This window comes from Macrotis lagotis, chromosome 2 (assembly GCF_037893015.1).
Source record: "Macrotis lagotis isolate mMagLag1 chromosome 2, bilby.v1.9.chrom.fasta, whole genome shotgun sequence".
In the NCBI taxonomy this organism is placed as follows: Eukaryota; Metazoa; Chordata; class Mammalia; order Peramelemorphia; family Peramelidae; genus Macrotis; species Macrotis lagotis.
Window position 1 is genome coordinate 307,648,571 of NC_133659.1, and position 3,136 is coordinate 307,651,706.

General features: G+C 38.4%; 1 pseudogene; it reads left to right on the forward strand.

The window, feature by feature from the left end:
- Positions 1-2,753: 2,753 nt before the first annotated feature.
- Positions 2,754-2,846, forward strand: LOC141515713 (U6 spliceosomal RNA; annotated as a pseudogene).
- Positions 2,847-3,136: the final 290 nt, after the last annotated feature.

Genomic DNA, 3,136 nt, shown 5'->3' on the forward strand with positions numbered 1-3,136 from the left:
TTTTCTGGCATGTTTCGGTGCTTCAAATGAGCAGAGGAGATATTTGACTCTTCTGGAAAGCAGCAGCGATGAGTTGGCATAAACAGAGCCAGCATGGCAAAAGCCCTGCCAGTCTGGACTTGATATCCACACAGATTCACACTCATATACATGGGCACATTTACACACATAATGTACTCATTCAGACTTGCACAAATACGCCCATAATGACATGACTCTGGGCAAGTCACGTAACCTTTTGGCATCCTTGGCAACATTCTAAGACCATAAATGGCAAAGTAGGTGCCAACCCCAATTGGTAGAGGGAGTGGACTCATTTGGGAGTTGCCTACATCAAGAAAATCCCAGTGCTATTTCCTATCCAGGTATTTTAAGATGTGCACTACATTATTTTGATATGCCCACACCACTCACACACATTGTGCATGCATGCATACAACCCACACACTATGCACACACATGAACACATACAGAAAATATACATTATGTCTACACATGTAGACATTGCTTGCACTATATGTACAACCATACATGCATGTACACACATACACAAACTTTCAGGAAAACATGTAGCCGATGAAACTCAGGCATATAGAAAAAACATATAGATATAATTTATACATAGTCACATTTAAAAAAATGTTCATGGTCACATTTTTATATCTGCACATTCAGATTATATGCATTACTGAGGGCAGGGGTTGCCTTTTGCCTTTCTTTGTATTCCAGTTCCTAGAAAATAGTAGGTGCCTAATAAATGTTTATTGACTGACTGGCTGGAAAATATATATGAGCATATACATACAGTGCCCCCCCCATTTACCCAACAGCTTGTTAAAATAAGGTTGCCAACATTTCAAATGAAGGCTTACTAAATATAATTTAGATTTTTTTTGAAAATCATTTTTTTTGCCAAATATTATTGGTCTTTTTTAAAGAAAAAAGTAATTACTTAGGTTTGAGAAATACACATTCATGTAATTAGGGTGAAATGCCATAAAAGATAAGAAGATACTGGGGCAGCTAGGTGGCATGGCACAATGGATAGAGAACTGGCCTTGGAGTCAGGAGGACATGAGTTCAAATTTGATCTCAGATTCCTAATAGTGACCTGTGTGACCTTGGGCAAGTCATTTAGCCCCAATGCCTTGCAAAAATGACAAAAAAATAAGAATATATATTTTTTTTATTCAATAGACAGATTTAAAGAAGGACTCTTGCTTTCTAAACACCTTTTGAAATCAGGGCAGTTGGAGCAGTTGGATAGATGGAGCAGTTGATAGAGTACTGGACTTGGATTCAAGAGGATGGGAGTTTGAATCCAGTTTCAGACACTTGACTGGAACTATGTGCCCTTGGGCAAGTCACTTAACCCTGATTGCCTCATTTCCAATCACCCTGATCCATATCTGGCCACTGGACCCAGATGACTCTGGAGAAGAAAGTGAGGCTGGTGACTTAGCACAGCCCCCTTTTAATCAAATCCAATTCATGTGCTTGTCAGAAGTTGTAGTCATCTTCAAAAATGAAAGACAAGCATTATTATTATCTGAAATCAGTACTTCAGGGAAAAAATAGGCTAATGCTTGTTGATTATTATGGGATCAAACATGCCAAAATATGAAGTAATAAAAAATAAGAAAGACATTTTTTAATAAATGTTTCTTTCCACGCATTTTAACTCTCTCTCTCTCTCTCTCTCTCTCTCTCTCTCTCTCTCTCTCTCTCTCTCTCTTCTGTTGTGATTTTGTATTAATTGAATAGAAAAGTGAATTTTGTCTTCCCTGCATTTCACTCATAGAACAAGGAGCACCTTTGCCTTGGACCACACTTTCCAAGCTCAGTGATATTGTTAGAGATGGCAAATATTGATCTGAACTTTTGGGCAGTCAGCCAGAAGAGGGAGAATTTTCAATCTTTGAAAAATAATTTGGAACCTGGAAGAAAAAGTGGCTCTTAGGCACATAGAACTGTATATATGAGCATTGCCACATTTCTACTCATAAATAAAGATTAAGCCATTTGAATAAACCAGTACTAAAAAAAAAACCTCAAAAAATTTAAAGGTGCAATCTGACTAAGAATTCAATGAATTTGTGATCTTTTTTTTGGAGAGGATAACCTTTTGGAGCATAAAATCATGTTTGGATTCCTGGGCATAAAGATATGCCTCAGGGTAGTTAAATTTACTAAGACACAGTAAAACATTATCAGAACATCAAGGAATGGACAAACGCAGATCTTGAATTTTTGCTTTATTTATTTATTTTTGAGAGGCAGCATGGTATAGTTGGCAAAGAGCTAGACGTGGAATCTGGAGAAAAGAAATGCAATACACCATATGCAGCTTTCATTGCTGTTCAGTCATTTCCATCATGTCTGACTTTTGGTGACCCCATTTGAGGTTTTCTTGGTAAATGAACTGGAGTGATTTGCCATTTTCTTTTCTAATTCATTTTGGGATGAGGAAGTGGGGCACAAGATTAGGTGACTTGACCAGGGTCATGAAGGTAGTAAATGTCTGGGGCCACATTTGAATTCGGGAAGATGAGTTCTGGTCTTCCAGATAAAGCAGTCCTTATCTCCTCTACCACCTGGTGTCATACTATAGGTAAGATCTTTGGGTAAGACTGTACATACGGACAAAAACAAGAATCCCTCCCTGTCCTCAAAAAGCTTATAGTCTATTGTGCGGTCATAAAATGTCCTCCATGAACTTAGTAAGAGAAGACGTTTAAGCATATTGGAGAAGCGTGCTTCAGCACCACATATACCAAAATTGAAACGATACACAGATTAGCATGGCCCTTGTGCAAGAATGACATGCAAATTTGTGAAGAATATTTGAGGAGGGACTGCTGGGAGTGGGCGATGGGGGATCAGAAAGGAATTCATAGGGAGATTGGCACCTGGGCTGAGTCTTGAAGGAAGATAATGATTCTAAAAGATGGAGATGATAGAATGCATTGGATTGATAGAGGGTAGAGTGTATTAGTGTTTGGATGTGAGAGATAATGTCAAATTTGGGCAGGAGAAAGAAGTCCAGATGTCTACTCTGGCTGTAATGTTGAGTGCATGTTGGGGAATAATTTAAAATCAAGGAGGAATGATATGTTGGAGCCAGATGGCCAGTTGG